The sequence below is a fragment of the Ochotona curzoniae genome, unplaced genomic scaffold (genome assembly GCF_017591425.1).
Source record: "Ochotona curzoniae isolate NIBS_2020 unplaced genomic scaffold, NIBS_Ocur_1.0 scaffold_3208, whole genome shotgun sequence".
Lineage (NCBI taxonomy): Eukaryota > Metazoa > Chordata > Mammalia > Lagomorpha > Ochotonidae > Ochotona > Ochotona curzoniae.
The window spans coordinates 38408542-38422821 of NW_024467106.1; positions in this window are offsets into that span (position 1 = coordinate 38408542).

Genomic DNA, 14280 nt, shown 5'->3' on the forward strand with positions numbered 1-14280 from the left:
TGTTGTTGTTTTTTTTTTTTAACACTGTGAATTTACTTAAGAATAATTTTACTTAAGAATTTCATTTGTTCGTCAGCTCTGTGGAGTTACTGAAAGTCATTTTGAATATTATTTTTTTAACATATAAGTTTATTGATCACTGTTTCTTTAGCCTCTGATACCAAACACACACATACACACATGCACACGCACACACACAGAGAATTACTCTATTTACTAGCACCATATGTTTGTGATCCCTATAGTTTTATTGTCTGTATATCTGAAGAAGTAGTCTATTCTTCACCTCATTGTAATAGCTCTCATGAAAAAACATGTTCCTCAAGTATTTCCATCAGAGGTTTATTGCGATCTCCCATGTCCTTTTCACAGAGGTCCATGATTCTGTCTTCACAATGAGTGTTAGAAGATTCCTTAGCTTCGAGAACCTTCTCCCAGTCCTGAAGGTCTGGGCTGGTACCGAATGCTGTGCACCTCTTTCAGTTGTGTTATTGTCTAAACTATTGATATATCCATACAAGCTCCCTTGACTTTCATTCTTCCTGAAGAAGAAAACCAGAATTTTAGGCTTTCTCCCAGACCCGTTGATCTGTGGCAGGTACCGTGAGCAGTTTGCTCCTCCCTGTAGAGCCCTACACAGAGCTGCAGGGGAATTGGATGAATCTCTGATAAATCCTCAGAAGCTGATGCTCCATCCAGGCAGCAACCGTTCATGCTGTGTTGAGCCCTGTGCAGGTCACGGTAGCAATGTTGGTTGCTGACGATCATGCAGTCAAGCTGGAGGCTCTGCTTGCCTTGCCTGACTACTGAAATTATACTAGTAGGAAATAGATGATTTTTAACTGTGTTTCATCTGTTAAGTATATTTGTCTTTTGTTACCTCATTGCGCATTATTTTCAAAGTAAGAGAAAATATTTCATGCTAAAAATATATGTATATGTTTGTCACATGGAAGTAATATTCATGTAAGATATTACTTCACTATTTATAATCTATTTGTCATCTTAAATTCTTTTTAAACAAAAACAAGATGCTATTATATTTTACAATTAATTAGAAGTGTTTCAATTATAAAACCAAAAGAGGTTACTTTACTGGTAAAATATGGGATTAAATGTAATAAAACACTATTTTGAAGATGAAAACTAAATCTTTGCTTGATTCTTTCTGCATGCCTGTAGGTAAGAAATATTCAGAATTTTCTGGCTGAATTAAATATTAAAAGCTGGCTAGTTACCTCATTTTAATTGAACTTAAAAGCAAATATGTTTTTAAGCTCCCAGTTGGAAGCACCCCATGTAATACTATTCACTTAAGTATTTCTGATATTATTTTAGTGCTTGTTGCCGACTTTGAAATTAAACTGCTCACTGACCTCAATGTCTTCATGGAAATTGAGCTTTATTAAGAAAAATGTATTCACGTTTATTTGTAGACTTATGCTTCTCCATAACATAGCACGCAAAAGTGGCTGAATTGTATTGACTAAAATGAATCTATAACATTTATATTTTGGATTAGGAATTTGTATATAATGTTGTAGAATGCTATACAATCTTTTTCTTACTGGAATTCATTGGTCATACTGAAAATCTTCAGAACAACACTAAAGAAAAGGGAAAGAAACAAAGGAATATGGGATAAACTGAGAAAGACAAAGGGATTGAAAATTGCATCATTTCCGATCTTTAAACATGTCATTACTCACTGCTGTTGAGCACTAGCTGATCAGTTTAGACATCAATGCATTTGCTTGCTCTCCATAAGTATGGTCTATGTGGTGTCATTTGTATTCACCTCGGGCAAACACAGAGCCTCTGCTCATTTCATCAAAGAACTATTTATGAGGCTGTAAAAAAGATGAGTTTCTCCGAATAGTCTCCAAATTAAACTTTTTAAAGTTTAATGTTGGCACACAAGAATAATTACAGTTATAAACCATTAAACATTTAGAAGAAATTTATAGGATTGGAGGGAGAAAATTTACAGCTGTGGCCTAATACAATAAATTTCCACTGTAGAAGCAGAACCACAGAAACATTTCTATTCAGGATTCTAGAAAAAGAAAATGGTTTATTAACATTACCCAAACATGCAGGCAATATATTCGGACATTATTTATACAGAAAGATGAATACCTTTGTAAGATACAGTTAATTAACCTTACAAGCGAAAGTATATTTTTTTTATTTTTTTTTTATTTTCTACCATCAGCAAATAGAATGTACTAAGCATATTTGTTAAACTCTCTTAATATACTCTCTTATCATAGAGGAAATTCAAGTCCTTAGCATAATTTTATTTCTTCTAGGAGCTATGAAAAACCCATTATTACCCTGCTGTTTGAGTTGGTAGTGATGGGGCATCCTTAAGTTCAATCACAATGTTAAAACTGTACTTCAATTTCTTGGGAGACTTCTTGAACTGAATTTCTGGTGTGTACTCATGGTCCAGAATATGCTTGGTTGAAGCTGAGTTACCCTAACAAGGAATGTGTTCTAATGGCCCATTAGTGTGATAAAGTAGTGTTGTCAGGCACCTACTCAGGCTTTTGAAAAATATCTGGAAATAGAAATAGATTGACTATTTGGTTAAATAATCACCCACTGCTTAGAGCTCAAGTCTCCCTGCTGTGTGACATCAGTACAAAACAACCAGGATGACTTTTTACCTTTTTTTTTTTTTTTAGGTTTGGAAATTGTTAAAATATTTTCCAATCAATTTTGTACATTTTCTATTGATTCCTGCTTTTAGTATTTTTGTTTTAATTAAAGTATCTGCTTCATTAGTTTTATCTCAAATAGGCATTGTATACTTATTTATTAAATTATCATTTCACTTGTAATTTTAATGAATTCTTTTGGGTATTCAAAATGAACAAAAGTATGATTTACAGATGGGAGTAATTTTACTTCTTCTGGTCTAGTATTATCCTTAATTTTTTTGGTATGGTTTTAGTAGACATTTGAATGGTTATGGAAATTAAAAATGTCTTTAATTTATTCCTTTATTAGAGAAATGTTTACAGTTTCTTCAGACATGCCACTAATTCGTGTGCTGTTGCATAAACAGATAAACAATTATACTTATGTGGAAATTTTCATAGAAGTGTTTTAATGATCCACTTACCAAGTATTTTATTGCTTTGTTTTTACAATCTAAGAATATTATCCTATTCTTAAAACATCACTCTACTTATGTGATTAATCATTGGATTAATTATTGAAATAGATGTGTCACCAAAAAGAAATCTTCAGATTTTTGAAGAATACCAACTTGCTCATATTATTTTATCACTTCAATATGCCCTTGGGTTTTGATTTTTTTTAAAGTGTATTAAAATACAAGTAAAGGACAGCTTTGGACCCGATGACTGGAATGGTGATTCAAATCCTGCCTACTTTGCTTCCAATTTAACTCCTTGCTAATGTGCTTTGGAAAACAGCAGATGGTGAGGCAGGCACTTGAGCTCCAGCCACTCATGTGGGAGACCCAGATGGACGTTGTGACTATGGATTCACCTTGGCTCAGCTCTGTTTTAGTTTTTGGAAAATAAACAAGAGGATGAAGGTCTCTCTCTCTCCCCTCACAAATACAGATATAGATATAGATAGATTTCTTTCTGCACCTTTTATGCGCATGTGTTTGTATACCTGTGTGGCTCCATGCTTCTCTGCTTTTCAAATTAAAAATAGCATTTATAAATTTAAATTAGAAATCAACATACGTATTACCTTCTAAGAGTTATAATTGATTAATGAATCATAAAAATGCTAATGAAAATAGAAGGCAATATAAGAATGTTGATTTCTTAATAAAAGTTCCATTAGAGGTAAAATTAAATAAAGTTCTTGGGTATGTTAATAAACCATATAGGTTACTTGTTTGAAGTTCTTTCTCCTTTTTTTTTAAGATTTATTTTATTTTTTATTGGAAAGGAAGATATACAGAGAAAAGGAGAAGAGAAAGAAAGATTTTCCATCAGCTGGTTCACTCCCGAACCAGCCCTAAAGACATGAATTAAGCTGATCCGAATCCAGGAGTTTATTTTGAGTTTTCCATGCAGTTTCAGGACCCCAAGGCTTTGGCCCATCCTCCACTGCTTTCCCAGACCACAAGCAGAAAGCTGGATGGGAAGTGAGCAACTGGGACATAAACCTGCGTCCCTTTGGGATCCTGATGCTTGAAAGGCATGGATTTAACTGTTCAACAATCATGCTGGGTCCACTAAGCTGTTTCTTAAGCGCTATGCCAAATACCCATTCCATTAGTAACTGTCTTTGATAGTATGTGATTCTTATGGGTTGGTCTAATGTTAAAATGAATCAATGAGCTAGAAAAGGTTATACAAAAAGAAAAGAAACATCTACTTCCACATAGAAATCCCTAGGCTTGGGCAGAATGCAATAGCCTAGTAGCTAAAGTCCTCTCCTTGCATGCACTGGGATCCCACATCGACGTGGGTTCCTGTCCTGGTTGTTCCACTTCCCTTCCAGCTCCCTGCTTGTGGCCTGGGAAAGCAGTTGAGGACGGCCCAAAGCCTTGGGACCCTGGACCGGCCTGGGAGACCCGGAAGAAACTACCTGGCTCCTGACTTCAGATCAGCTCAGTTCCTGCCTCTGCAGCCAGATGAAAGACCCTTCTTTCTGTCTCTCTGTAAATCTGACTTCCCAATTAAAATAATAATAATAATAATTTTAAGAAATGGGAGGGGGTCTTCCATCTGTTCTTTACTACTAAAATGGCCATACCAATCATATATATATATGTATCATATATCATATATATATATCTCCAAGTAAATTTGGTGGAAAAATTCTTGGGTCATAATACATGAATAAAAAAAGTATGATATGAGACAAACAATCAGATTGAAAAAGATATCTGTCCATCCTGTAAATTTAGAATATTTTATGTTTCAGTAAGGATAAAATGTATCTTGGCTAAGATAAAATAAAAAACAAAGGAGAAAATGAAAAAAAAAAGGACAAAAATAAAGAGATAAATATGAATCTGCTTAAAGTTACATTTTGAAAAATAATTTCGGTAATAGTACCATGTTATGTTGGACTTCAATTTTTTTGGAAATTTCTGGCTCAAACAGGTTTTAAGAAATATCAGATTAGCATTAGCAGGAACTTGTATTTGTGTGTTGAACAGTATTGGTGAATGAAAAAAGGGAAGATGGTGGAAAACTAAGGCAGTGCAAATTACAGAGAAAAAAGTAAACATGTGTTTTATAGATAAAATGAGTGTTTGCTCCTATTTCACTGTCTTCCTGTCCAGGAGTTGTTGACTTGAGTAATTAAGTGAAGGAGCCTGCAGTGATGGATGTCAGATGATGATAATTTCTGTGTAGTTGTTCCAGCCATTACAAGTATGAAATATTTTCAGAATTGCTGCAGCTGCAACTGATGCCATTTCTGAGCAGTGATCATAACAGTTTGCAAATACACATGGATTAGTGTGATACTAATGTGAGCCTTGGAAACCAGCACACTGTGCAGATGTTCATTTGCAGTGTATGAATGTCCACTCCTCCAGGAACAATGCTTTTGAACCTGTATAAGGACACCCAATGGCACTAAAAGGGCATGGGTACAAACCACCAATTACATGTATAATTGGACAAAGCATTGTTTTCTTTATATATCCGAGTGATGAAATTAAAAATTGCTTGTGTATCTGTAGAACAGTTTGCTTTATAAAGCATGTATATACACAGATCTCTGAGTTGCTTGATTATCTCCTGGTAAATGTAATAATTAGGAACTTTTTAAAATCATGTTTAATTTGAAAAATTTCAAAAACTGGTTTCCTGTTAGAGTTTCATTCCAGAATAGAATATCATCTGTGCAGTCTTTCTGAACACATTTTCTGTGAGATAATCTGCAGAATGATTTGTGGCTCTCACTCATGGGAAAGCAAAACAAAGATAAACAAACAGGACATTCCAAATGTTCCCATCAATTATGTTTGATAGAGATTTCTGCCACTCTTTAAAATTTATATTGGAGTGGAACAAAAGTATGCATATATATATTGTTTTGTAATTGTTTTTTGAATAAGCGCCATGTTTAAGGATTTAAGATTAATTAAATGTTCAGCATGTCAAGTGTTTCTTTTGCAAAAAAAACAATTTTTAAAGTACACCAACCATGAAGTCATCCATAGGGCTTTTATTTGTGCTTGTTAATTTCTATTCATATTTTAAAGGCTACGGATGGAGAAACTGCGGAAATAGAAAAAAACATAAGTTTCAGTAATATCTTGTGTTCAAGATGTGAAAATATTTTATAAAATACGTAATGCCTTCTACTTTGCGGCAGCAATATACGTGTCTTAGAGATTGGATCCGAGCGTAGTTGCCTTGTCTGTGATGTCGGTAATGTGTAAAGAGCACTGAGTGAGGCTTTTCCTAAAAAGTCCCAGCGCTCACACCAGTGTTCAAGAACTGGGGAAAACAAGAAGAGTCTGTATTTCAATAAACTTCTTGGAATATCTATCCTTCACCAATGAACCGTGGAACAGGATGTTACACAAGTATGATTCAAAATAGTGAATCACCAAAAATCAACATTTTGTAGAAATGATGCAGTGCTGAGACTTTAATGAAGAGAATAAGTTCCTGAGGAGGTATGGATGTATTTTTGAAAATCATTAAAAATGCACAGAACATCAATATAATAATATGGCAATAGTATGAAAGCAGAATTCCAATTCTGTGTGTTAATGTGCCATAGATATAATGAATTGTAAACCGTAATCAGTTTTTTATAATTAGAGAAGTATTTAGCTTTTCAGACAGGGCTGACTGCATAGGGTCTTTTTTTGTTAGAGCTGTGGAAATACTTGATGGGATTAGTAAATAGTTGACATGTTGATGATAATTGAGAAAGAAGGCTGAACAAGGAGTGTGACAGCAGATTATGAAGTAAGTGAGCAGCAGAGAGGTTGCAGCTTCTGTTCTGAAAAGTCTAGAACTTTGCACATGGTCAAATATGCAGAACATATTATATGGTTCAAGGATGACTTTGATACAGTTTGAATAAATAAATAAGTGAATAATTTTCCTACAAAATTAAAATTGAGGAATAGTGGGAATAGCAAATAAATGATTGCTTCTGCATTAGCAATCTTTGATCTCTTAAAGTAAGCAGAAGAGAAAAATAAATAATTTGATTTTAATTATAGAATTAGAAAAGGCCACAATGGGTTTTTAATCGTATTACCTTATTTTCTAGTGCACAATTTGGAAGATAGAAATAACACTCAATGAAATCTTTTCTTTGTGTCATAAAGAAATATTCTGAAAAAATTATTAATATTACACATTAGTATCTTCCAGATGTTCATATGGATATTGTTGTCATCTTAAAACCCTATGTTCTATTTTACTGATCAATTTGTCTGCCTCTCTCTCATAAGTGTCTTAATCTAATTTTATGTTAATCTCCAAATGATGTTGTCTCAATTCTAGGTCCTTGTTCTTTGTCCTATAAATATGGCCTTTGGTACCTAGGATTTTTTTTTTTTTTCTCCATCTAATTTTCAGAATCCGTTTGTTGTTATACACAAAATAACTACTTAACAATTTCTGATTGGAGTTATTTGCAGATCAAGCTGGTAAAAATGATACATTTTTTATACTGAAATTCAAATTCATGAATTTGAACTGTCTCAATATTTGTTAAAAATAGTTATTGGGCCCAGCAGCGTGGCCTAGCAGCTAAAGTCCTCGCATTGAACGCGCCAGTATCCCATATGGGCACCGGTTCTAATCCCGGCAGCTCCACTTCCCATCCAGCTCCCTGCTTGTGGCCTAGGAAAGCAGTCGAGGACGGCCCAATGCTTTGGGACCCTGCACCCATGTGGGAGACCTGGAGGAGGTTCCGGGTTCCTGGCTTCAGATCAGCGCAGTATCGGCCTTTGTGGTCACTTGGGGAGTGAGTCAACAGACGGAGGATCTTCCTCTCTGTCTCTGCTCTCTGTATATCTGACTTTTCAATAAAAATAAATAAATCTTTAAAAAAAATACAATTGTTTATCACAGATTTTTGTTTATCTCATGCACACAATGTAAAATTTTTAGATCTTTATCTCTGAGAACCTTGGTGCTATTTAAATATTTTTTTTATTTTTAAATTCTAACGTTTAATGCTTAAATGAAGAAATAAATTGCTTATTATAAATTAATTTGCATCATGAAATCAAACTGTAATTACCAGTGCTAAGAATTATTTGTTGTTATTATTGGTTCTCTGAGATTTTGCACATAACTAATTGCACATTTGGAGAAAAAGACCATCTTTATTTTTTTCCTTTCTATTATGGATATCTTTAACTTCTTTTATTTTTTTAAGATTTAATTATTTTTGTGGAAAGTCAGATATGCAGAGAGGAGAAGAGACAGAGTGGAAGACCTTCCATGACTGCCAGGAGCCAGGAACTTCCTCCAGGTCTCCCACGCGAGTGCAGGGTCCCAAGGCTTTGGGCCGTCCTCCACTGCTTTCCAACACCACAGGCAGGGAGCTGGATGGGAAGTAGAGCTTCTGGGATTAGAACCAGTGCCCATGTGGGATCCTGGGCGTTCAAGGCGAGGATTTTAGCCGCTAGGCCACCACGCTGGGCGTGATATCTTTAATTTCTTTTCTCCTTATGATTGTAGTAAGTATGAGTTCCATGATGAGACTGAATCTAAGATAGTATATTACCTTTTCATGCTCTCATTCAGAAAAGCATTTATTTATTCACTATTAAATAGGATGCTCCTTATAGAATTTTTGTAAATGTTCTTCATTTGGTGAAATAGTTTTCCTACTTTATAATAAGTATTTAATCACAATTGATGCTGAATTTTTAAAATGTTTTCTGTTGGCGAGGTGATGTTTTTTCTTCTATATCTTGGTGATACAGTGAATTAAACTAAGTGATTTTAAGTGCTAAGCCAGTTCTGCCCATTGATGGGATAAATATAACTTGATTATTATTACATAGGACTCAATTCATGCATTGTTGGTTTCAATTTGCTAATTTTGTTAAGGATTTTAAAATCAATGTTCACAGAAATCATTATTATCCCTTTATTAAAATATGCTGGGCTAATTTGCTATTAGGGTAGTACTCATCTAATAGAAGGAGTTAGAAAACATTTCCTCTAATTTTCTTTTGTACTACAGATTGAAAAATCTTTGTAAAGTTTTGTGTTTATCAAAAGTCCCCGGTGAACCAATCTGGACTGGAAAGCTTCTATCTTGAGGATATTATTAATTATAGATTCAGGTCTCACTATGAGAGACATCCTAGATTGCTGGCTCTTCCTTATTTGAAGTTTGAGATTGCGCGTTCTAAGGGATTTGCCTGGTAAATATAAGCTACCTAATTTGTGGACATGGACTTCTTGTTTAATGTCCACCTGACCAATATTAATAATATTTTCTCTGTTTGTGATTGTAATTAGTCATTTATGTCTTCCCTGTTATTTTCTCACTTATTTTGCAAGTGACATCGATTTTGTTTACTTTTCTAAGAAAACCTGGTTTGAGTGATTTTCTTTGTAGATTTCTTCTTTTCAGTCTTCTTGATTTCTTCAGTTTTCTTGCCCTATTATACTTGCCACCTGTGGCTTACTAATTTTGGAATAGGTGTTCACCCATCTTTTTAGATATTTTTCCAACTATGATAGATTGTTTCCAAGTATGTCCAATATATTTCTTACACTATTTTTTTTTCATTTTCATTTGTTTTTCTCTTTTTGTAGGCTTGCAATTTTCTTATTATTATTTTATTATCATTATTTTTTTTTATTGGAAAAGCGGATATACAGAGAGGAGAGACAGAGAGGAAGATCTTCCGCCCGATGATTCACTCCCCAAGTGAGCACAACGGCCAATGCTATGCCGATCCGAAGCCAGGAGCCTCTTTGGGGTCTCCCACGCAGGTGCAGGGCCCCAGAGCTTTGGGCTCTCCTCGACTGCTTTCCCAGGCCACAGGCAGGGAGCTGGAAGGGAAGTGGGGCCGCCAGGATAGAACTGGTGCCTATATGGGATCTCGGGCGTGCCAGGCGAGTACCTTTAACTACTGCGCCACTGCGCCAGGCCCTGTAGGCTTGCAATTTTTTATTTCCCTATTTCAATCCATCATTTCTTTCTTGGATTTACTACATTGGCAATTTCACTTCTGGAAAAATTTGTATTAAGTATCTTCTTCCCAAGTATATATTCACACATACATAAACACACACACACAGTAAAGAAAATCAAATGAGGACTAAGAAAATTATATTTGCTGAAACTGTTGTTGAATAGACAATCTAAATTACTCTGTGGACACATTTTTCTATCTAAAGTAAATGTATCAAGTTTATCGGACACAAGATTATTGTATAAAGAAAACAAAACAAAATGTTTAAGTAGGCATACATATAATATTATAAAGTTTCAAGTGTATATGAATAAATGTAACAAAATATGCACGATACCGCTATAGTTATAACATAATTTTGTGTGAGTTGTTAAGACCAAAACAAATTATTTTGGTTTTGAAAAATTGGTGGTTTAAAACTAATTTATAAGTTTATGAAAGCATATTGGAAATCTTATAAGCTTATACACTTGTGTAAACTTGCAATCTCATTCCCAAATACATATTGTCATTTAAAATCCAAAACAATCAAGAGAAAATTGAAAAAGAAGGACAAAGCTAGCAGATATTTTGATTTAGGTGTCAAATATCATTACAACTATATAATACTTAAATTGTATTTGTGATAATAATAAATAATAACCAATAGAATTTGTGTTATTGACTTTTGATTAAAAACATTCATTTCAATGGGATTGTTACCTGTTACTATCATTTTCAGGGTTAACAGTAAGATAATGGATCTAAGAGATAAAATCTAAATAATGCACTTTGGGAACAATGATAGTTTTTCATGACAATGAAGTAGATAAATTTTTTTTCGACAAAAATCACATGGAAGAGTGTTTGCTAACATAAATCCTGTTCAGATCCAGCATTAAACAAAATGCTCTAAAGTGAAAATGAAGCCAGATAACATGAGAAAATATATGTAATTCACACATCTAGCAAAAATATGTAACTAAATGACTTTGAGAAAAGATAGTCCAATAACAAATAAAGGCTTATATAAGCTCTTCACAAATAAGAATTTTCCATTGGTCAATAAGCAATGGGCATTAAGAAAAGTTCAAGAGATGGCATGATGGCCTAGCGGCTAAAGTCCTCACTTTGAAAATGCCAGGATCCCATATGGGCACCAGTTCTAGTCCCCGCAGCTCCACTTCCTATCCAGTTCCCTGCTTGTGGCCTAGGAAAGCAGTTGAGGACTGCCCAAAGCTATGGGACCCTGCATCCTCGAGGGAGACCTGGAGGAATTTCCTGGCTCCTGGCTTCGGATTGGTGCAGCTGTGGCTGCTGAGGTCACTTGGGGAGTGAATAATCAGATGGAAGATCTTCCTCTCTGTCTCTCCTCCTCTCTGTATATCTGACTTTGTAACAAAAATAAATGAATCTTTATTAAAAATGTTCAAATAGTTATTCATGAAATGAGTGAAATTTAACTATTAGTGTGCAGCTGATAGAATGGATAAATTGAAAATGAAACATGATATGAACCTTTATGGAGGACATGCTGATCAATTGAAATAGCCATGGACTTCTGTTAGGAGTGCAAATTGGGAACACCATTTGGAAATTATGCTGTCAATATCTGCAACAAGAAACTTAGAGTCATTGTCTTAATAACAGCTCTTTACTCTAGAATTGCATGCACAGATCAACATTTAGGAATGATTTTGGAAGCACTGTTGCAAAAAACAAACACTGAAAAAAATCCACAAACAGAACAAAGAAACATGTATTGAAAATTACATAGCATATAATACACTGGTACAAGTTTGAAATAGTTTAAACGAATAAAACTAGAGACAAGTGTATATATGTGTGTGTGTGTATGAATGTAAATATATTATTTAAATGTGTGTTTAAAATGAAAAATAAAAAGAGGCTGATTGGGGGCGTTGCAGGTGAAGTCACTGCCTGAGACAGTACGTTCTATATGCGCACCTGAAGGGCCTGGAGAAGCACTGGAAGACAACCCAAGTACTTGGATCTCTGTATTTATCTGAGGTGTCCAGGCGGAGCTTTTGGCTCAAGGCTTTGATCTGGCTCAGCCGCAGCTATAGTGGATTTTGGGGGAGCGAATCAGCCAATAGAAAATCTCTCCCTCTCTCTGCCTTTCTCTCTCTCTAACTCTGCTTTTTAAATAAATAAATCTTCGCAAAAAAGTGAGAATTAAAAAAAATGTTTCACAATGCATAAACAATAAAACTACACAGAAAGCATGAGAACATTCACTTTAAAAATATGGTATTTTAGACATTTTCTCTGTAAAATTACCCTGTTTATTTTTAGATATGATATCAGTCTGTCCACACACCTATAGCACATGAGTACGGCTCAGCGCTGAACACCAACACCTATCTTATTTCTGGGAAGAAGGTTTGTGTTCTTGCCTAGTTAACCAGAAACAAAGACATATACTTTGATACATATTCCCTCAAGAACTCAAAGATTTACCTAAGAAGAACACATTCATTTTAAAGTTCTTAGATTGATCAAAAAAGCTCTAAAATGTACATTTTAAAATTTCAACATAAGGCATATCTTGCAATTAGAAATTTGGCACAGAGCATACATTAAAGTTTATGACAACTTTTAATATAATTCTAATGGAACGATTCTGTGTTCTTATTTATTGACAGGTTAGTAAGGGTGGATTAGTAAATGTGAATTAAAATCTTGTTGGCTTAAATTTAATGTTGGAAAAACATTTTAAGATTCTCTACTGTAAACTTTATCAGATCCTTCCATATGTTAATGCATTGTTTGGCATCATTTAAAGTAAATTCTATAAGAAAGGATTTGTATACTGTGCATTGATAAAATTGCATTAAGTTCCAAGTAAAAATAACAATAATTCATAATATTACACAGTGGATGTGACAAAACTAAGGCTCTATCTTTAGCAAGATTTATTTCCTTCATTTTGTTTTCAGTATGATTATTTATTTTTATATGTGAAAGGCAGATTTATAGAGAGAGAAGGGAAGACAGAGAGGAAGATTTTTCATCGCTCGGTCATTCCCAAATGGGCGGGAACATCACAAGCTGTGCCAAGCTGAAGCCAGGGATCAGGCTCCGGGAGTTTTTTCTGGGTCTCTCATGTGGGTGCAGGGTCCCAAAAACTTGTGCCATCCTCTGCTGCTTTCCCAGGGCATAAGCAGGAAGTTATTGACGGGAAGAGCACAGACATGAACTGGCACCCATGTAGGATGTCAACTTTTACAAGTAGAGGATCAGCCTGTTGAGCCACCACCACGGTCAAGTTAATATATTTCTAAAACTTCTTATACTTTCTTGGGGGTAGAAACCTTTAAATGAATATATATCCTTAATATATATATTTCAATATATATATTATATATAGAGAGAGATTTTGAGATTGATATGACCTTAATAGACATTTTACACTAGTTAAGACATCTTCCTCTTAAGTAGGAACCTACACAATTTCATAATTTTTGGTAACAGGAACCAAAGTTGGTTCAGAAATTGATACTAAACAGGTAACATCTAAATGTTGCCCAGGTGGTTAAGATTACAGTGTGTCAGAGAGAATTTACATAGAAAATTTTAATCAATCAACTGTAAGCACCAATGGATACCTCAAAAATAACGAAAATCACAGGTTCAGCACAGTTATGCAAAAACCAGATCTGGTGTTTCTCTATAGATGTATGATCAAATAGCTTGTATGCATTTTTAAAAAGCAATTTAAGATTTATAAAAGTAGGAACTTTAAAAGAAGACAGAGTGTTTAAGAATGACTGGTTTCTGTGGTAGTGTATATTTGGCTCTAAACAAACGCATGTCAAATACGAAAGGATTGATACTTAAGAGACTATCAAGACCCATTATTGAAAACACTGTATAATCAATTTAAAATTACAGGACACCAATATAATTGAATTTTTAACATAAAAAATTGTAAGGAATACCTACACACTTAATCAGAATTTTGAAGGCCAGTGATAACAATTTTATAATTGCGATAACTAATAGTGTATTTAAATAAATGTCACTATTTTTATTAATTGATATTTAGTTTGCTGTAACTTGCATTGGCAAATGTTAATTAAATGCCAGAAAAATTGTTATAATTTTAACATATTAATAATCTTGTAATTATGCCT